The sequence below is a fragment of the Hippopotamus amphibius genome, chromosome 3 (assembly GCF_030028045.1).
Source record: "Hippopotamus amphibius kiboko isolate mHipAmp2 chromosome 3, mHipAmp2.hap2, whole genome shotgun sequence".
In the NCBI taxonomy this organism is placed as follows: domain Eukaryota; kingdom Metazoa; phylum Chordata; class Mammalia; order Artiodactyla; family Hippopotamidae; genus Hippopotamus; species Hippopotamus amphibius.
In genome coordinates, this window is record NC_080188.1 from 120,576,378 (window position 1) to 120,598,871 (window position 22,494).

The 22,494-nt window shown below is 39.6% G+C and overlaps 1 protein-coding gene across 1 annotated transcript in view; it reads left to right on the top strand.

The window, feature by feature from the left end:
- The window catches only part of LOC130848762 (pregnancy-associated glycoprotein 2-like), a 40,964-nt gene that overhangs the window by 12,968 nt on the left and 5,502 nt on the right, over positions 1-22,494 (top strand). The window lies entirely within an intron of this gene.

Below are 22,494 nucleotides of genomic sequence, written 5' to 3' on the forward strand. Positions count from 1 at the left end.
TGGGTCTCTGCTGGTGTGCACAGGCTTTCTATATTTGCTGGGGGTGGTGGCATGGGCTTCTCATGAAGTGGTTTCCATTGTTGCTGAGAGCAGACTCTAGGCCCACAGGTTTCAGTAGGTTTGGAAATGGCTCAGTAGTTGTGGCTCATGGTCTCTAGAGCACTGACTCAGTACTTGTGGGCTCAGTTGCTACAGAGAATGTGGGATTTTCCCAGACCAGGGATCTACTGCATGTCACTGGCATTAGCAAGTGGAGACTTAACTTCTGGGCCACAAGGGAAGTACCTACATCCATATTCTTATGGGAACCAGAAGGTCAATGATCCATTCCCTGTAACAATTTCAAGGCTGAGTAGGGGTATTGACCAGTCCTGTCAGGGAGTAAAAATCTCTGGATGCCTGATCTAGGAGCCCCCAGGTAGGACAGATCCTTGCTTTAAGACAGTATATGCTGGAGTCCTCACATACACTGCATCTTGGTGTGGAACTGTTGGAATTGCTTCCATAGCCTGTCTATGAATCTCCTTAATAAAGGAGCAGCTTTTCTACCAGCATCAGAATACAAAAATATCTATAAATGACAGAACACTTAAAAGGCATGGTTACAGTATAATTTACATTACAGTATAATCAATAAACTTGTTTACAATAACCAGAATTATGAATGATTACAACTAACATACCAAATAATCCTAGTTAAATATTTCTCTTTAAGATGCCTCAGGGGCCCTGTGAATCATCGCACAGTTATCTGGAAATCACAAGACACAATTAAAATTTGATATTTGAGAAGTTTGTCAAAAGGATTTAAAACACTTTGTCAAATAAGTTCATAGGTCACTATGAGACAATACTTATTCTGTAACCAAAGTTACAAAGATCTCAAAAACAAATTCAGATCACTTAAAGGCAGAGAAACTCATGCTATCTGTCATTAAAAGGTGCATTTCAAGCAAGATTTGGAGGGAGAAACCAAATTTAGCCTTTGCCCACCCACTTCCAACAAAATCAATTTACCAAACAAAATTTACTCCAATCTTAGAAAATCCTGATCATGCACAACACTTTTCAGTACTAATTTTCTCACTCCACACACATTCTTTTACTGAACACATACATCTTACTGTTCTTAAAAGTATTTCTTTTTCCCCATATAGAGCAACTTTTCTGGTTCACAAATTTACAACAGAATAAGGCTTTATTTGACTTCTAGTATAGCTAGGTACAACAAAATATTATACTCAATATGGATGATTTTAAAGACAAATGTATATTAATTAAACCAACAAGTTTAAGCCACCTTCAATACCAGATATCAATTTAGTACTGAATATTTTCCATAGGACATTAGCCTGAAATACATTCTGACCAGGTTATTTTCTATTTCTGAGTATTTATATAAGCACTTTATTTTCTTTATGTTGATTAAACAGAGCTGTTTTGCCAATTGATTTTTGACAATGCTATACATCCATAACACACATATAGGTACATATGAACACACAAACACAAAGAAACACTGAGGCCTTAGAGTTCCCATTCCAAAATTTCAGTCCTGAGTCAGGAATAACATAAAACCTATCAGTTACAAGAGGTTGGATTCAAATCGTGCTTCTGGAAGATGGAACAAATCAAGGTCACCTATCTAGGTGGCTAAACCCTTTTTACTAGTGTTTACAGAAAAAAACACTTAAGATTTCTACTTATCTTTGACAAGTTCTAAATGACTTCACCTGTTTTTTTTTTTTTAATTTGCATTTAAAACAATGGCAGAGATAAGGGTTCTGAGAAGACCTTATAGGACAATTTTATCTCCAAGATACAAGCCACATCCTCCTAGTTGGACTTTGTTTCCCCTTTGTTTAATAATTACAGGCCTCTTGAATTCCCTGGTGGTTCAGTGGTTAACAATCTGCTGCCAATGCATGGGACACGGGTTCAACCCCTGTCCAGTAAGACCCTACATGTTGTGGAGAAACTAAGCCCATGCACCACAACTACTGAGCCTATTCTCTACAGCCTGTGAGCCCACAACTACTGAGCCCCCGTGCCACAACTACTGAAGGTCACCTGCCTATAGCCTGTGCTCCACAAGGGAAGCCACCACACTGAGAAGCCTGTGCACAACAATGAAAAATAGCCCCCACTCACCACAACTAGAGAAAACCCGTGCAAAGCAACATAGACACAATGTAGCAAATAAAAAGATAAATAAATTTATTTATTTAAGAAAAATTACTTACAAGCCTCTTAAGATTAATAGGGAAGGTTTGGGGAGTGGTCAGAGGATTGGTGGACTTTGGATTACTTTGGAGCCACACATCTAGTCCTGTGAAGACTACATTTGCAAAACAAGGGCAGTTTTATTTTCTTTTTCATAGAATTGGGTGGTTTTTTCAATTACATTGAAAACCTGACATACGCATTTACCTATGTTGGAAAGTTTTACTTTCCCTCATTTTTCTTTGGTGACAAGGCCTCTTTCAAAATTCCTATCAGGCCCTGGATATCAGATATGGTCAGCTTAGTCAGACAAGTGGCCTCATATTTTGATAATCTGTTTTCAAACATATTTAAGGATCTTACCTAGGTTTAAGGAATCTGTACCTTGAAATGTGGAAGAGTAGCCCACCTGGAAAGAGCATGGAAGCTTTGTATCCCACCGAACATATTTTCTCTATGCATCTCTTCCATTGGGCTGTTTCTGAGTTATATCCTTGAGTAATAAACCAGTAATCTACTGCATCAGAAGTACATCAAAAGATGCACTAATTCCCACAGAAAAATGGCTGGACACTAGTAGAAGACCTTGGACACCAGAAAGAACTACAGAGATACCCACATAATGGGGTTGGACAGATGGGAAAAAAGACGGGGCAAAGAGGAGGAGAGGAAAGAAAAGGGACCAATCCTACATCCTGGGTGCTGGGAGCTGAAAAAGAGGAGAGATTGCTCAATTCATGGAAACCACCCTTATCTGTCAGGGAAAACCCCTCTCCAATGGGGATTTGATTAGGTCAGAAGGGAGTCATTTGAGACTGTCAAAGAGGATGAATTTGCCTATCTGTGGCAGATGGGAAAGAGTGAGGAACACACAGGTGTCCGTACCATGGCTTTGTGTCTCTTGGAGTGAGACATGGATTCACAGCTGTACAGGGGGTCTGGAACCTGGAATGTGGGAACAGGAAAGCTTGTTCAGGGTGAGAAACATTGTTGGCTGTGGGGAGACAGACTGAGGGGACATGAGGGAAAAAATCTGTAGCAGAGAATGCCCACTGCAGAAAGCTGGGTGGCCATGGGGTAGCATGCCACTGTTGACTCTCATGCAGGATAGAGGAGTCACTGTTGTAGCCTCTCTTTTGGCACCTGCAATGAACAAAGGGTGCCCCCTTCTGGATCTGGCTGTCACAGTCAACAAGGAACAGAAAAATGCTACTCGTGGGCCTGGATGGTGTGCATGCAGGCGAAAGCCAGAAGAAGTTTGCAGAGAAAGACATCTCTGGAGACATTCCTATTACACCCAACCACACCCATTTCCCTTTACTGTTTTTGCCATCACTGCCAGGACTCCCATGAGCCAGGCAGGGCACTACTGCTGACTCACACACAGAGGAAGGAGCCACTGCTATACACTCTCTTTCAGCACCTGCGATGAATGCAAGGAGGCCCTCTCTAGGCCCAGATGTCACAGTCAACATGGGATAGAAAAAGCACCTGGGGAGGGGGGTGGCCTGTTGTGCCTGCTGCGGAGAGCCAGAAGAAGGTCACAGAGAAGGTTATCTCTGGAGAAATTTCTTTTACACCTGAGCCCACCAGCTTCCCTCTGCATTTGGGACTACAGGCACTGCCAGGACCCCCGTGAACCAGGCAGGGCACTACTCCTGGCTCACACACAGGGGAAGGAGTCACTGTCATACCCTCTCTATTCACAAACAGCAGCACCTACAGATGAACAATAAAGGAAGCACTGCTGGTCTCAGACTAATACAAAAAGCCACCAAGTGCTGTCCATCAGGTGCCTTGTCCCAAGCAAAAGTAAAGAATCACACTATGGCCAGATTTCTTATACCCACAGCCTCCAGCATCCCAGCACATTTTGCATCATTAGTGGAGCTCCCGTGATCCAAGCAAGGCACTACTATTGAGTCACATGCAGGGAGAGGAGCCACTATCAAACCCTCCCTCTCTCCACACACCTGTATCTGCAGATGAACAATAAAAATAAACCCTCACTGAAGCAAGCCCAAAGAGCTCCAAGACAGCCTCAGAACCACACTCTGGCAATTAGACCACACAGGCAAGCAAGTACAATACCAAAGTTGAGAGAACTCAAACTTGGAAGGCAGTGGAGGGTATATCAGGGTTGATAGGAATCTTAGATGTCACCAGGGCTTTCAATGCCAGATAATTAGGCCCCAAGCCACAGCTGGCTACCTCCCCAGCCCCTGTGTCCCAGGTCAACTTGGCTCTGCCTCCCTCATTTTCCCTTCTTGTTAAGAGAGATGGCTGCTGGCTGTGATATTCCTGTGAGGATCAACCCCTTCACAGAGCTGGACAAGGTCTCTGAGAAGGAACCCATGTAGCACAGCCTCTCAGTTGGACAGTGGTTGTAAATCAGGGATCCCATCACAAAATTGCATGTGAGAGTAAACCAGGTGTACTCAGAGCCTGCTCTATTTATCCTCCCTGGCTTGCCAAGGAGTCAGAAAATGGAGACTTGACATTGCAAGCTTTCAGCTTAAGAAAGAAATCTCAAGGAGAAAAAGATGGCAACAAAGCAGAGGGACGTGGAGGGCATCTCTCTCCACAGATGTATCAGGAATACATCAAAAGATGCAATAATTCCCACGGAAAACAGGCTGAACACTAGCAGAAGAATTTGGACACCAGAAAGGACTGCAAAGGTCCCAACATAACTGGGACAAGAGACCTGTAGAGTCTGGATCCCTCAACCAGAAGTCAAGTCCGAGGATCTGGAGAGGGAGCACTGAGTCCAGGATGCTAGATCACTAGAGAGTTTTTAGGCAGAGGAAAGATTATCTGCAGAGAATTTTCACAGAAGCCTCTATCAGACTCTTAGACCCAGCTTTGCCTGACTGCCAGCAACTGCCAGTTCTGGATGCCTCACACCAAACCACAACAAGACATTAACACAAATCCACCCATTAGCACACAGACTATCTAAACCCATATTAAGCTCACAGATAACTGAAAACACACCATCTGACACAGCCCCACTTATCAGAGGGAAAAGACTCAGATCCACACACCAGCAAACAGGCACCAAAACTTCCCATCAGGAGGCTTAATCAAGACAATGGAACAATCCCATCACAGAGGGCTGAGAACAGAAACAAGAGGAATAACTACTAGGCATTATAGGGAAAGTAGATAGAAAATACTATAAACTAGACAAAATGAGAAAACAAACACCTTGTAGACAAAGGAACAAGATAAATACCCACAGGAAGAAATACATGATGAGAAAATAGGAAAATTGCCTGTAAAAGAATTCAGAGTAATGATAGTAAAGATGACCCCAAATCTCAAAAATAAAATACAGAAAATAAAAGAAACATTTAATAAGGACATAGAAGATATAAAAAAGAAAAAAACAGTAATGAACAATGCAATAACAAAAAATAAAAATACTGTACATGGTATAAACTGAAGAATAACTGAGGCAGAAGAACGAGTAAATGAGTTGGAAGATAGAATGGGGGAAATAACTGCCACAGAGCAGGTAAAAGAAAAAAGAATAAAAAGAATGGAAGATAGTCTCATAGACTCGGTGACAACATTAAACTTAGCAATATCTGAATCATACGTAACCCAGAAGAAGAAGAAAAAGAGAAAATGTCTGACGAAGTATTTCAAGAGATTATAGTGGAAAACTCCCCCAATATGGGAAAGGAAGTAGTTAATCAAGTCCAAGAAGTGCAGGGAGTCCCATACAGAATAAACCCAAGGAGAAATGCACCAAGGCACATATTAATCAAACTAATGAAAATTAAACACAAAGAAAAAATATTAAAAGCAGCAAGAGAAAAGCAACAAATAACATACAAGGGAAAATCCATAAGGATAACAGCTGATCTTTCTGAAGAAACTCTGCAGGCCAAAAGGTAGTGGCAAGATACATTTAAAATCATGAAAGAGGAAAAGCTACAACCAAGAATACACTACACAGGAAAAATCTCCTTCAGATTCAATAGAAAAATCAAAAGCTATACAGAAAAACATAATTCAGAGAAATTACCACCACTAAACCAGCCTTACAACAATTGCTAAAGGACCATCTCAAGGCAGGGTACACAAGAGAAGGAAAAGACCTACAAAAACAAACACAAGTCAATTAAGAAAATGGTAATAGGAACATACATGTCACTAATAACCTTAAATATAAATGGATTAAATGCTCCAACCGAAAGACACGGACTGGCTGAATGGATACAAAAACAACACACTTATATATACTGTCTACAAGAAACCCACTTCAGACCTAGAGACACATACAGACTGAAAATAAGGGGATGGAAAAGATATTCCATGCAAAGGAGACAAAAGAAAGCTGGAGTAGCAATACTCATATCAGACAATTTATACTTTAAAGAATACTATTACAACAGACAAGGAAGGACACTGCATAATAATCAAGGGATCAATCCAAGAAGAAGAATAACAATTGTAAATACCTATGCACCCAACATAGGAGCTCCTCAATACATAAGACAAATGCTAAAATTCATAAAAGGGGAAATCGACAGTAACACAATAGGAGTAGGAGACTTTAACACCCCACTTACACCAAAGTACAGACCATCCAAAAAGAAAATAAATAAGGAAATGCAAGCTTTAAATGACACATTAGACCATCTCAACTTAATTGATATTTATAGGACATTCCATCCAAAAACTAAAGAATACACTTTGTTGTCAAGTGTACACGGAACATTCTCCAGGATAGATCACATCTTGGGTCACAAATCAAGCCTCGGTAAATTCAAGAAAATTGAAATCATATCAACCAACTTCTCCAACCACAATGCCAGGAAACTAGATATCAAGCACAGAAAAAAATGTAAAAAATACAAACACATGGAGGCTAAAAATATGTTATTAATGAACAAAGAAATCACTGAAGAAATCAAAGAAGAAATCAAAAAATACCTAGAAACAAATGAAAACGGAAGCAAAACAATGCAAAACTGATGCTATGCCACAAAAACAGTTCTAAGAGTGATGTTTATAGCAATTCAATCATATCTCAAGAAACAAGAAAAATCTTGAATAAACAACCTAACCTTACACTTAAAACAATTAGAGAAAGAACAAATAGTGAGCAGAAGGAAAGAAATTATAGAGATCTGATGAGAAATAAATGAAAAAGAAATGAAGAAAACAATAGCAAACATTGATAAAACTAAAATCTGTTTTTTTTTTAGAAGATAAACAGAAATGATAAACTATTAGCCATTCTCATCAGGAAAAAAAGGGAGAAGTTGCAAATCAACAGAAAGAGAAATGAAAAAGTAGAAATAACAACAGACACTGCAGAAATACAAAAGATCATAAGAGATGACTTTTAGTAACTATATGCCAATAAATTGCATAAATTAATCCCAAAAGAAATGGATAAATTCTTAGAAAAATGCAATCTTCCAAGACTGAACCAGGAAGAAATGGAAAATATGAACAGATACATCAAAAGTATTGAAATCGCGATTGTGATTAAAAATCGCCCAACAAACAAAAGGTCAGGGCCAGATGGATGCACAGGTGAATCCTATTAAACATTTAGAGAAGAGTTAAGGCCTGTTCTCCTCAAACTCTTCCAAAATATAGCAGAAGGAGGAACACTCCCAAACTCACCCTACAAAGCTATCACCCTGATACCAAAACAAGGCAAAGATGTCACACACACATACACACACACACACACACACACACACACACACAATACTGGCCAATATCACTGGTGAATATAGATGAAAAGTTATCAACAAAATCTAGCAAAAAGAATCCAACAGCACATTAAAAAGATCATACCCCATGATCAAGTTGGGTTTATTCCTGGAATACAAGGATTCTTCAATATGTGCAAATCAATCAGTTATACATCACATTAACAAACTGAAGGATAAAAAACACATGATATTCTCAATAGAGACAGAAAAATCTTTTGACAAAATTCAACAATTTATGATTAAAAACTCTCTGGGAAGTGGGCATGAATGAAATTACCTCAACATAATAAAAGCCATATATGACAAACCAACAGCCAACATCATTTTAAATGGTGAAAAACTGAAAGCATTCCCTCTAAGAACAGGAACAAGACAAGGATGCCCAGTCTCACCACTATTATACAACATAGTTCTGGAAGTTTTAGCCACAGCAATCAGAGAAGAAAATGAAATGCAAGGAATCCAAATTGGAAAAGAAGTAAAATTGTCACTCCTTGAACATGATATGATATTACACATAGAAAATCCTAAAGATGCTACCAGAAAACTGCTAGCACTAATCGATGAATTTACTAAAGTAGCAGGATGCAAAATAAATGCACAGAAATCTCTTTCATTCCTATATGGTAACAACGAAAAAGCAGAAAGAGAAATTAAGGAAACACTCCCACTGACCATTGCAATCAAAAGAATAAAATATTTAGCAATAAACCTGCCTAAAGAGGCAAAAGATCTGTATGCAAAAAACTATAAGATACAGATGAAAGAAATCAAATACGATACACTTAGATGGAGGGACATACCATGATCTTCGCTTGGAAGAATCAACATTGTGAAAGTGAGTATATTACCCAAAGCAATTTAGAGATTCAACGAAATCCCTATAAATTTACCAATGACATTTTTCACAGAACTAGAGCAAGAAATTTTAAAATCTATATGGAAATGAAAAAGACCCTGAATAGTCAAAGCAACCTTGAGTTGGAAAGATGGAGCTGCTGGAATGAGGCTCCCTGACTTCAAAGTATACTACAAGGCTTCAGTGATCAAGAGAGTATGGTACTGGCACAAAAACATACATATACATCAATGGGCAGAACAGAGAGCCCAGAGATGAACCCATGGCACATATGAGCACCATATCTTTGAAGAAGGAGGCAAGAATATAAAATGGAAAAATGACAGCCTCTTCATTAAGTGGTGCTGGGAAAATTGGACAGCTACATGTAAAAGAATGAAATTGGAACACTTTCTAACACCATATACTAAAATAAACTCAAAATGGATTAAGGATCTAAATCTAAGGCCTGACAGTATAAAACTCTTAGAGGAAAACATAGGCAGAACACTTTATGACATAAACCAAAGCAAGATCCTCTTCCACCCATCTCCTAAAATAATGGAATAAAATAAAAAATAAACACATGGATCAAATGAAACTTAAAAGCTTTTCAACAGCAAAAGAAATCTTAAACAAGACAAGAAGACATCCCTCAGAATGCGAGAAAATATTTGACAAGAAAGCAACTGACAAAGGATTAATCTCCAAAATATACAAGCAGCTCATGCAGCTTAATAATAAAGAAGCAAACAACCCAATCCAAAAATGGGCAGAAGACCTAAATAGACATTTCTCCAAAGAAAACATACAGATGGCCAACAAACATATGAAAAGATGCTCAACATCACTAATCATTAGAGAAATGCAAGTCAAAGCCACTATGAGGTATCACCTCACACCGGTCAGAGTGGCCATCATCAAAAAATCTAGAAACACTGAATGCTGGAGTGGGTACAGAGAAAAGTGAAACCTCCTGTACTGTTGGTAAGAATATAAATTGGTACACCCACTATAGAAAACACTATGGAGGTTCCTTAAAAATAAAACTACTATATGACCCAGGAATCCCACTCCTGGGCATATACACTGAGATAACCATAATTCAAAAACATGTACCACAATGTTCATTGCAGCACTGTTAACAATGTCTAAGACATGGAAGCAACCTAAATACCTATCAACAGATAAATGGATAAAGAAAATGTGGCACATATATACAATGGAATATTACTCAGCTACAAGTAGTAACGAAATTGAATTATTTGTAGTGGGGTGAATGGACCTAAAGCCTGTCATACAAAGTGAAGTAAGCCAGGAAGAGAAAATCAAATACTGTATGTAAGTCATACATATGTAACCTGAAAAAAAAAATGTTACAAATGAACCCAATGACAGTGTAAGAATAAAGGTTCAGATATAGATTATGGACTTGAGGACATGGGCCAGGGGAGGGGGAGAAGGCGAAGCCAGGACCAAGTGAGAGAGTGGCATTGACAATTATACTCTACCAAATATAAAACAGGTAAATAGTGGGAAGCTGATGCATAACACAGGGAGATGAACTCGCTGATGGACGATGACTTAGAGAGCTGGAAGAGCGAAGGTGAGAAGGAGTCGCAGGAGGGAGGGGATATAGAGTATGTATAAATAAAGCTGATTCACTTAGTTGTACAGCAAAAGCTGGCACAACAGTGTAAAGCAATTATATTCCAATCAAGAGTTTAAAAAAATAAAGTGGTTTGCAGGAAAAAAAAATAAGAAATCTGTACCTAATGTTTAAACACTATATAAGCCCTTTTACTTAATAATCACTGGCTGGATATCTTTGGCCAAGCCCAGAACCTTGATATTTCACATTCCAGGGTCATTACTAAGGCTTCTATTTAGCTTCAGAGTTTACCCATTTTTTTTTTTTTTTGCTTTTTGTTAGAACCATTTGGAGATGAGGGTGGTTCTCTTGCCCCTCAAGAAACAGAGTGGCCCCTTACTTAGTTAATAAATATCTTCCCATTAAAGGAATGGGACAGTCAGGCACTACAGAAAGGAATGTAAAGACAGCTGGCCATTGATCTTTCACAAAAGGGTTTCCAGAAAACTTCCCGTCTCTTCCCTGACAACCGCATTCTGTTTTCCTTATGACTGCTAAAGTTGGATTAAGTTAGCACTGAGAAGGTGGCACCAGTGTCTACGAGAAATCATATCAAGTGACCCACCACATCAATGACCACTGGAGGCTCCACATTAGTTATATACATGGTATCTCTAGGCAGAGCCACTTTGGTCCTTGGGACCCCAGAGTCTTATGATTGCAAAACAGTCAAAGGCAAAGTGGCCTACATTGCTCTCTGGTGTCTCTGAAATTGCCTATTCCAAGCCCTGGCTCTTTGCAAGGGTCACATCAATCACAATCCTCCCTTAGTGCCCCTCTTGTTCACACAGGGTTCACTAGCTTTGTATGGGTACCCATAGGCCTTGTGGTCTGCCAGGACCACATTGGTCCTGAAAAGCCAGCTTCCCCTTTGATGGTCTCTGGGTGGACAAAGACATAGCCATTATTTCAGCCTTTTGCATATTTCCCTGGATGCATTCAGCATTTTCCACCACATCCCTATTACTGAAAACCAAATAAGCCAATTGGAAAAAGTTGTTCATCAGAGTCTGAGCACAAGCTGTTTGTTTCCTGAATTTTGTACCTGAGGTTTGGACCACACTGTGTGAAGAAATGCATAGCTAAAAGGGCCTGAACCTCAGGGGAGGAGGTGTCCACTATCATTCAGGATCCATAGCCATGTAGGGTGCATCAGTTAAACACTCCCTTGTTGCCTTCCTGGAGTTATTCCTCTGAGCTATAAATGCCTTAAATTCCTTTGGGGATCCATTGTCTAGATAAAGTGCCATGAAAATTGAATATGGGGTAATTCACACCATTTTAAATTTCTTAACTCACATTGTGGCCAAACTTGATGACATAACCAACTATGTTTTTTTCCTTTTAATTCCTGTGGTCCAATTCTTTCCCAGTCCCAGAGTATATGACCCAGATGTGTTTTGGTTGGGATTGATGCAGCCTGACCCACTTTAGACAAGCCTGAAGTGTCATCTCTAACTCCCAAGCTATCAAAAATTCCCCTCTTAGTTCACAATTAACCATGCAACATGGTCAACTTTGGCACTGATAATATTACATGCTACCTTTTCTATGGTAGTCTCCCAATCAGCAGTTAGTGCCCAAAAAGTTGTAACAAAGAAATGGCACAGAAGAAATCCCAATCAGTGTTGATGATGAGCAGGAGTTGGTCTAGCTATAAGTTGGGAACAAAGGGTCAGCACTTGTGAGGGTCAAAGAGAGGGCGGTAAAAGCAATAAAAAGTACACCTTGGTGGTCATACAGGAATTCTGATCTTAAGAGAAAGAAAGAAACAAAGAAAGAGGAAGAAAGGAAGAAAGGAAGAAAGGAAGAAAGAAAGAAAGAAAGAAAGAAAGAAAGAAAGAAAGAAAGAAAGAAAGAAAGAAAGAAAGAAAGAAAGAAAGAAAAGGAAGGAAGGAAGAAACAAAGGAAGAAACGAAGGAAGGAAGGAAGGAAGGAAGGAAGAAGGAAGGAAGAAGGAAGGAAGGAAAGAAAGAAAGAAAGAAAGAAAAGAAAGAAGGAAGAAACAAAGGAAGGAAGGAAGGAGAAAGAAAGAAAAAGAAAGAAAGAAAAAGAAAGAAAGAAAAAAGAAAGAAAGAGAAAGAAAGAAAGAAAAAGAAAGAAAGAAAAAGAAAGAGAGAAGGAAGAAACAAAGGAAGGACGAAACAAAGGAAGAAAGAAAGAAAGAAAGGAAGGAAGAAAGAAAGAAAGAAAGGAAGAAAAAGAGAAAAAAAGAAAGAAAAAGAAAAAGAAAGAAAGGAAGAAAGAAGGAGAAAGAAACAGAGCAGGAATGAATAAGAATGTAGGAGAAAAATCTCAGAGTTAAGGAGAGTATAGAGATTAACAATGTTGCTCTGGACTTGCTATTGAATGTGTATAAGCATAGAGGGTTGACATGTTAGTCAAAAATGCACAGACAGTGACAGAGCATCCTCCCCAGCCTACCTGATATGTGACATACTGACGTATGAGATAGATGTGCTACAGGCATTTACAACTGACCTCCTTTTACATCTCAGGATGCAGAAAAGATGATGAGCTCCAGGCGAGATATATATTACCAGCCACCTGTTTAACTTTTTGAGAGAAGAGACACACCAGCTCCAGGACTACATATTTATGACCGGACTCCTGTCTATATTTTGATGTCTGGACTTTGATATACACAACAGTAACAAGAAGAGCGTGAATAACTGAATACTGGACACTTTTGTGGCATTGGCAGAGAGGGGCTAAACCCTGTTAAGTGATCAAGAGATCATACAATCCCCACCCTTGAGACAAGAGAGACAGTACACATGCACAGAAAGGTTCCTTGGAGGTCAGAAAGGAGCCACCCCATAATGTCATGTTAAGGCTTTCCCATAGGCCTCTGGGATGAAATCCATCTTGGAAAAAAGTTGTGCATGCATGATGTGGAGGGTCCTGGGACAGGTCAGCTGTGAAGAAAAATCCAGATAATTGGCCAAAGGTAAACAAAGACCAGGTAGAACTGCCCTATATAAATGACTTAACCAACTCTTTTCAGCACTCCTCCTCATTAGGGAGGACACCCACGCCCTTTTCTCAGGGTGTGAAACTCTCCCTTGCTTCTGTCTCAACTAAACAAATTGTTTCTCTTAACTAAACAACTTGTTGTTATGCTATGTCTCTAATAATAAACTTTATACCTGCTTTTTCTGTTTCAGCCTTGGTGAGAAATGCATTTTTCACTGGGGGCAAGAGCCAGGGAAAGATACCATCTAGCCTCTAGTCTTTGCTGGTCTGTTTCCTAGGATGCTTAGTTTTCATGCAGGGTATGCAGGATCAATTCCTGGGCAGGGAGTTAAGATCTCACTTCACCCCACTGCTCACTGCTGCCTCTCTCTGATCAGGTGGTTTTGAAACCCAGGAATTCAAGGTAAAGGGCAGGTCTCACCCAAACTTCTGGCTGGTGACTTCTTACTTTCACTCTCTCTCCCATAAGAACTGCTTGCTCTCAGCTTTGCTGTGTTTTCTTTCCAAGATACACAGGGCTTAATCTCAGCTCCCTCAATTCAGGAGCCCAAGGGTTCTCTCTCACTCTCACTCACACTGAATCTCTGATTCTTTGGCTGGAACTCCTGTCTCCTTCTCTCTTTCTCTCTTTCTGTCTGTCTGTCTGTCTGTCTGTCTGTCTCTCCCTCTCTCCACCAAACTACAACTCCCAGCAAGCCCTGCACCCAAGCAGTTCCTCCTCCTCAAACTTGCAAGCAATGGGCAGGGAGGCTAGGCTCAGTGCCTGCAGCTGTCACTTACCAATTGAACCCTGCTATGTGCCACACTTTATTTCTCAGTAATAAAAAATACCTCCCATGGGTCCCACTGCGTTCCAGTGTCTTTCTCCCCATGCAGCCTGCCAGGTGCACACCTCAGCCTTCCCTTTATTTTCCTGTGATTTTTGAAACTATTCCACTCAGGAAACAAAGTCTCTTTTGCACTTGAGACTTGTGTCTCCTTCAATTGTACCAACAGATGCGAAACAAACAAGGCACAAGACTTGGGGTTCCTCTGCAGATTACTCTCCCACCTTACTCTGTGTCTAAAGATCCTCTATGGGAATATTCCCATCGCTCAGCCTTCAGATCCTCACCCCTGTGGCACTTTCCATTGTGGCCAGCTCCAGCTCCTCCAGGAGTTCCCACTTCACTCCAGGTCTTAACAGCTCATACCTTGTAACAGACTACCTATTGGCCTGGCCACTTCCAAACAGCTTACACCCTAGACTTTCTAGATGCTCAGTATCCAGGAATACACTCCATCATAGTAAGCTCTATAGACAAGGAATGCCTGCTAGGAAAATTTCTAGCAACTGTTCTGCACTGCTTCAAAAGCCCTTCTCTGTCCCTGCTGGGCTGGGTGCCTTGCATGAGACTTCAATGCCCCACCACTTTTAAAGGGAATAAGGGACTACCCCAAAAGCTATCATGTGTGAGCCTCCTAGGAAGCGATTCTAGGATTCTGGATTTCATTCCAGAAGTGCTGCCTTGTTCCTGATTGCAGGTTACTTGACATGGGAGGATCCCTTTTCTAAGCTGAATTGGCTGAGTAAAAGGAAAATCTTAGATTCCATTGTAGCGGTGCCTGACCTTTATTTAAGTTGGGGGATTGAAAAATGGCCTGAAATTGGGTCTCTTACAATTAGACCTTCATTGCCACTGGATGGAAAAATGGACTGAGGTTCTCTACTGTTCAGGGCTTTGTCCTATAATCAAAAGCCTTGAGGAATCAGAAAAACTCACATAACATTCTAAAGAATCCCCTTCAAATTTCTCCCAAGTCTCAGTGGTGGGGAACCAAGCTTTCCCCACTCCTGAAATTCCCCTTACTCCTTCACATTCTTCTGATCAAAGACCCAACCTCCCTAGAGGGACAATCTGTGCTGGGACAACATTTTATCATTCCATCTGCCCCTCTTATCACAGCCAAGTTTAGTACTATCTGGTTTAAAACTTAGCTATGAAATTATGACTACAGGAAGAGAAGGATAACATTTAATAGTGTGACCACAATATTCTTTAGATTCTGGAGAAAATTTGTTAAGATAAATATTTTTTAAAAAATGACAAAACCAATTATTTTGCATATGCAATAAAAAAAACAGTCAGCTTGTTAAAATATATTTTTCAGAATCCTGAACCTGAGAAATCAAATATATGCGTAGGAGAAAGTTTGAAATTAACTCTTATCAGGCCCTTGAAATACATTCAAAGCCCATTTTGCCTGAGACTTCAGCCTTGTGTTAATTAATACAACTTCAAGACAAGGGAAGGAAAACACAGAGAAGGAATGGGGCCAAGATGCATTTTAAATCTCTAGCGGAAACTATGAGATCTCTGTCTGTGTAGATATATGCATATGTCTCTGTATGAGTCTTTCTTTTTGGATACTATTGCTGTGGTTAATTTGTAAATGAGCTCTATTTAACTGGCTTAAAGAAACCAAGTGCTTACAAATCAAACAATTCTAAAAACAAGAAAAATTGAGCTGAAAAAATTTCAGGTTCACGTGAACTGGAAAATATTCAATATTAAATTAATACCTGGTATTAATGTTTGTTGATCTAACTAATATAGACATGTCTTTAAAGTTACCAGTATTAAGTAAAACACAATTATGGTACTTTGGTTTAACATAAGCTTTTGGTCACAAATTTGTCAGCAATGAAAATAATTCAATGTAAATGAACTTCTAGGAAAAATATGCAAATGAGAAAAGAACTTTGGGTGAACTTTTTAGGAATAAAACAAGATACTAAACCATTAATTACTGAACATTGGCTTCCTTTTACAGATAAACAAAAGATTTAAAATCATTAATAAATATGTTTGTTGCCACACTGAGATGTTTTATGATATCTGATTGAGTGTTCTAAACCCTTTTGATATTGTATAGTAATCCTTTGCTAATGTGGATATTCTAGAAATTATATGGAGTTGCTAAAATTCTGAAATCTCATGGTACAACATTATCAGTCACAGTTCTAGTTATTACCTACAAATGTTGCATGTCACAGCAGTAACCAAGTTACCTTATCAATTGCATTGTCACCAGATTTTAAACATACTTTCTTAAGGCTTTTGTCATTATAGACAGCCATGGTTTGACACTGATGCCTTTGCAATGATACTGCCTCCTCAAGACTTATAAAAAGGACTTTCTAAGATTAAATTAAAATTAGTTAGGTAAATAAATGTTATTAACTCCAAGCTGGTACCAGATGGAATTTGGTTTTCTCTCTCTGTTAAGAAAATAAAGTTTTCTTGGAATGCTGCTTTGAAAACAGACTGTGAGAATTACCTTGCCCTTAAGTGATTTATATTTGCTTTTAAGATATTTTATTACTTGGGCTGAGTGAATAAGGAGTATTTCAAATAATTTATGATGACTATGGAACGTGTACATGAAGTCCACTCTGCTTCTAAGAAAATGAATCCCTCACTGTCAGAGTTTTGCCATCCTGATGTCCTTAAACATGACAATAAAATGGGTCAACATGAGTGTAATGTAAACAGTCAGGGCTATGGAAAAGCCAACACGGCCTTTTTGCTTTGCCCAGCTCCTCGACAAATGTCATTTTTTTAAATTTTTATTGTTTACAGCCTTTTCTGGCTGCAGGGCTGATGCTCTGACAAAAAAAAAAAAGTTTAAAATTGTGTTTTCTACTTGGGATATGCCTTTTACAGCTCCAGTGATCAAGGAACCTACTTCCCCTACTCAAAGAGAACAAAACTTAATTGCATGGCATTAAATGAACTGCTAAATATGAGATAATTTTTCTGAATTTTGTCTGACATGTTGCTGGCTTTTCACCTTTGTTTCTTTCATATATAAAGAAGCTCTTCTTCTCAACCTACTTATGGTTTAAAACAATTTGGTAATTTACACCTGTGGTTAAAATTAAAATATTTATTATTCTCTCTATCTGCTCCTTCATGAGATTAAAAACTCTTACAGTCTCAGCAGCATTATCAGCTCCTCTGTGCTGGGAACAATTAAATCATACTAAGGATCATCAGTCTAGTTGCACTACAAAATTGGTCTAAATGACTTACATTAATGTCAGTATACAATTTCCCTGAAAAATAAGGATTACTACAGAACAGACTGAGTCAGTTAACTAGGGTATGTACTAGGCTACACATAATGGAATTTCTTGACTTAAGTTTTTAATTATGACCTCACTAATATTGCTAGCTATATTATTTTCTATATCACTTGTTTCAATAAATTCTTGTTTCTTGAATTACTAAATGTGTGATTGAGCCTCTAATAAAATGATGATATACACTTCCATATGAGATCAGTGATGGTAAGAATGTAATTCTAGATATGGAAAGATGCAGCAGGAGGGAATAATTTCCTGGACCATAAAAGACTAAACATGTGGTCCAGAGGTTTTTGGCTACTATTAGTAGGGCCTAGTCAAGGAACAGCACATTCAGTGGCCTTCAGGAAATCTTGCCAGATATGTGAATTAGCTGTCTTAGCATCATGAATGAAATGGTCATGAAGTGCCCCCTAAACCATGGGCAAACTTGTGACCATGAAGAGGCCCTGCCAACTGGAAACTGACACTTGCCATCCACCTCTACAAGGACTAAATCATGGCCACTGCAGCTGCTGAGCTTCAACACCCCCTGAAAGGGGTTCAGTGCAGAAATCAAAAATGAGGCACTCTGCTCTCCAAAAAAAAAAAAAAAAAACTAGCAGAACAGGTGTCTGGAAAGTTAGATTCATTCAGAAAAAGATTTTATGAACTCTAATTCTTCCATCTTCTCATATCTACAAAAACACTAACATCATTAAGAGTATCATCTGCTTTTGCTATTAATGAGAAAATTTTCAGACCAATAGCACCTGTTTTCTACATGTTCATACCACACCGAAGGTTAAAACCTACTTAGATGAAACTAGACAACTGCCTACCTGGCTACATGTTTCCCCAAAGTGCCAGGTCCAGATTATTTTTCAGGCTTCTTCTCCTAAAAAAAGGTAATTTCTTTTTCTATTACTGTTCAGGTTGTCACTCCTCCAACTACTTCAAAATGGGTCTGTTATGCCTACATCAGTTATACTGGGCTAATAGAAGAGGGCATCAAAAATAAATATGACCATGCTTACTAGTTCCATTCCTTTGGACAATGTAACCCCACCTTTACTACTCTTGCTTGGAACCCTGGTTACAATATTTTTTTTTTACTGATCTTTGTCCCCTGCCTTCTTAATCTACTTGTCTAGTTTGTTCTTTCTAAGGACACAACAGTTTCCCAGAGATAGTGATGGTGATGCAGAGATTTCAGCTACTTCTCATAACAGATCCTGCTGAAAAAAACAACAGAAGTCAGCCTGTGCCCCTTATGTAACCTGAACTAGGTAGCATCTATAAGCTCCACACCAGCATGAAGAAGCTGCAGAAGACAGATCTTTGCTCTTCAATTTCCCAATAAATATTTATCAGGGTTCTCATTTCTCAGGGGGGGATTTGAGTTAGGAGATAGATGGGCTCCAGGATAGGCATTCACAACTGGCCCCCCATTTACATCTCATGAGGCAGAGAAGAAGATGAGCTCTAGGCTGGACATACATTACCAATTCCTACTTTATATTTATGGAGGCAAGACACAAATGGGCTTCAGGACTACATAGTGATGACTGGACACCTATCTATATTTCAATATCTGCACTTCAATATAAGAAAGAGCAACAGGAATAGGGTAAATAACTGAATATTTGACTCTTTTACAGCAGGGACAGAAGGAGCTAAACCCTAAGAGATCAAGAGGTCATGCACTCCCCATTCTTGGAAAAAGGAGATATTACACATGCACAGAAATGCTCCTTGGAGGTCAAAAAGGAGGGGACACCACACCATATGTCATGCTAAGCATTTCCCATAGACTTCTGGGCTGAAATCCATCTTGGAAAAAAGGTGTTCACACATCATGGGGAGGGTCCTGGGACAGGTCAGGTGTGAAGAAACAACCCAGATAATTGAGGACTTCCTGGGTGGTGCAGTGGTTAAGAATTCAGCTCCCAATACAGGCGAAACAGGTTTGATCCCTGCTCCAGGAAAATACCACAACAGTGGACCAACTAAGCTGGTGCACCACATATATTGGTACTGCACTCTAAAGCCTGTAAGCCAACACTCTTGAGCCAGTGTGCCAAAACTACTGAAGCCCACATGCCTAGAGCCCATGCTCAGCAACAGGAGAAGCCACCACACTGAGGAACCCTCACACCACAGTGAAGAATAACCCCTGCTCCACAACTAGAGGAACCCTGTGTGCAGAATGAAGACACAAAGCAGCCAATAAATAAATACATTTTTAAAAAGAAACCATATAATTGGCCAAAAGTAAACAAAGACCAGGAGAACAGCCCGATATAAATGACAACTGACTTTTCACTGGGCTCCTCCTCATTTGGAATGATGCCCACACTCTTTCTCTCCAGCTCTGCATCTCTGCCTTTCTTCTTTCTTAACCAATTGTTTCTCTGTGTGCTCTCGCACCTGTTTTTAAGCTATGTCCCTAATAATAAAATTTGTACCTGGGTTTACAATTTTAGCCTCCATAAGAAATACATTTTTCACTAGGAGCACGAGCCAGGGAAAAATAGCTTCTAGCCTCTAGCTTTGGGGGTCTGGTGGCTAGGATTCCTGGTTTACACCCAGGCTACCCAGGTTCAAATCCTGGCAGGGAACTAACATCTTGCTTCACACACCACTCACTGCTGCCTCTCTGAGATCAGTACCACAGGACCAAGACCTAACTCTCAACGTTATCTTACCTTATCACTGTCATCTGTGATTGCCAATTAACACTGTACACATCAGGTTGGAACTTGAACCCACATGTCAGGACACAATCCCAGCCAAAACCCTGATTGGGACTTGAACCCATGAAGCCAGGACTTGAATCTGGCCAAAACCCAAAGCTGTCCAACTGAGATCACACACCTGGTTCCAAAACTCAAGGAAGCTCAGCTTCTTGATGTCCCATCACAGAAAGAATTCAGTGAGAGACAAACTAATAGGTAAGAAGTGGATTTATTTAGACAAAAACACACTCTACAGACAGACTGTGATCCATCTCAGAAGGTGAGAAAGGCACCAGGGTATGGGGTTGTCAGTTTTTACAGGGGTGGGTACTTTCATAGGTTAAGGAGTTACAGGAGTACTCCAGCTATTTCAAGAAGGGGTGGGGATTTGCAGGAATTGGGCCACACCCCACTTTTTGATCCTTATGCCTGTATTACTGAGGCTCAAGTTCTAGTAGAAGTCAACTTGTCTGCCAACTTGTACTCATTTGGTTCTCCTCCATTTATGTCATGTCCTGGGGCTATATCATTTTTTCAAAGGTTGTGCCCTGCACCCTTCCCTCCTGTTGCAAAATGGTCCCACTTTTGGTCTCTATGGATTCCTAAGCATTTTGTCTGACACCCGGTGGTCTTTGAAGGCCTTCAACTTTCTGTTCCTTCAAGATTCTCAGGCTTCTCTTGTGCATTTCTTGGCCCAGCCCTGGAATCAGCCATCTTATCAAGAATCTCTGAATCCTCTGCTGGGAAATGGTATTTAGAGGCCACAAACTACGTCTCAGGCTAGTCACTGTTATCAAGTTGTCATTACTTCTAGGCTTTTCAGTGGTCACAGCCAAAAAGTACAGATTTTCTTTGCAAAAAAAAAGAAAGGAAAAATATTCATTGATACAACACATACTTCCAATTCAACCCTTACGACCACAGGAATTTACCTAAGCTTTTTGGTTGTACACTTAAATCTCTTTTGTCTCTTCCACTGAAAGTCTTGCTTTATAACAACATAAGGGTTAATCACTTAGTTTCTTTAACCTGTATGCACATATGATAGTTTCAAAACAACAGCAGCAATATCACCAACAATAAGGTGCTGGATATGGTTTCAGATTTCTTTGGCTTTTTATTCTGGTTTTGTTTTGGAGGAAGGGTATTTTTATTTGTTTATATTTGTCCTTATATATCTCACTGTAAATGTAGAGTCAAAACTCTGCAACTTAAAGGTACTTAAGTAATGTTTTGTTCTGTGAAGCTATATCACCAACGTGATAGAATTAGGATCATTTGTCTTAGTTCTCAAGTTCCACAGATGTGTTTATCTACTTTTTGATTCTGTAACACACTTACATGGCTGCAAAGTCGAACTATAAAAAAAGAAAAATCTCACTTCTCTCCCTGCCCTCCCCCATAACTTAAAAATTTTGTTAGCTTTTGGTTTATTCTTCCCCTCTTTTTTATTGAAAATAGACATACGTGTTTATGGAAGAGCAACAAATTATAAGCACCTTTCTGGTCTTTCTTTTTCAAAACTAAACAGTATACCTTGCAGAACTCTGTGTTTCCATGCCTCCCTCCATCCCCAATACACCTAATTTTTCAGTTGCCCTATGCCTTATTCAAAGCTCCCCAGGTGATGGGTACTTCAGGTAAGATTCTAGTCATTGGCTTTTTTTGTAATTAATTAATTAATTAATTAATTAATTTTATTGGCTGTGTTGGGTCTTTTTTGCTGTGTGTGGGCTTTTTCTTTTAGTTGCAGTGAGTGGGGGCTACTCTTCATTGTGGTGAACAGGCTCCTCATTGTCGTGGCTTCTCTTGTTGTGGAGCACAGAATTCAGTAGTTGCAGCACATGGGCTCAGTAGTTGTGGCTCACATGCTGTAAAGCACAGGCTCAATAGTTGTGGCATATGGGCTTAGTTGCTCCATGGCATGTGGATCTTCCTAGAGCAGGCATCGAACCCATGTCCCCTGCATTGGCAGGCAGATTCTTAACCACTGTGCCACCTAGAAAGCCCTCTAGTCATTGGTTTTCACAAACAATGTTGAAATAAATACCTTGTGAATATGGCTTTTTGTATTTTTGCCAGTGTATCTTTGGAAAAAATCCCTAGGAGTAGAATGGCTGAGCTAAATTGTTTTTGTGTGTGTCACTTGTTAGGTGCTGTTAAATCCCCTCCGTAGGAATGGAACCATAAAAACCAAACTTTAACAATGTGAGAAA